The following is a 326-nucleotide window of genomic DNA, read 5'->3' as shown; positions in this document are numbered from 1 at the left end:
GGGCAATATTTGAAAAGCAGTATGTAACAATCACAAGTGGTCGGGCACGGTGGCTCAAGCCTGTAATCCCAGCACTTTGGGAGGCTGAGGCGAGCGGATCACAAGGTCAAGAGATCGAGTCCATCCTGGCCAACATGGTGAAACCCCGTCTCCACTAAAAAATACAAAAAATTAGCTGGGCGTGGTGGCATGCACCTGTAGTCCCAGCTACTCGGGAGGCTGAGTCAGGAGAATTGCTTGAACCTGGGAGGTGGAGGTTGTGGTGAGCCGAGATCACACCACTGCACTCCAGCCTGGCGACAGAGAGAGACTCCGTCTCAAAAAAA

The sequence above is a fragment of the Cebus imitator genome, unplaced genomic scaffold (genome assembly GCF_001604975.1).
Source record: "Cebus imitator isolate Cc_AM_T3 unplaced genomic scaffold, Cebus_imitator-1.0 Scaffold146, whole genome shotgun sequence".
NCBI classification, from domain to species: domain Eukaryota; kingdom Metazoa; phylum Chordata; class Mammalia; order Primates; family Cebidae; genus Cebus; species Cebus imitator.
The sequence above is the reverse complement of the archived record's forward strand: the minus strand, read 5'-3'. Positions refer to the sequence as shown.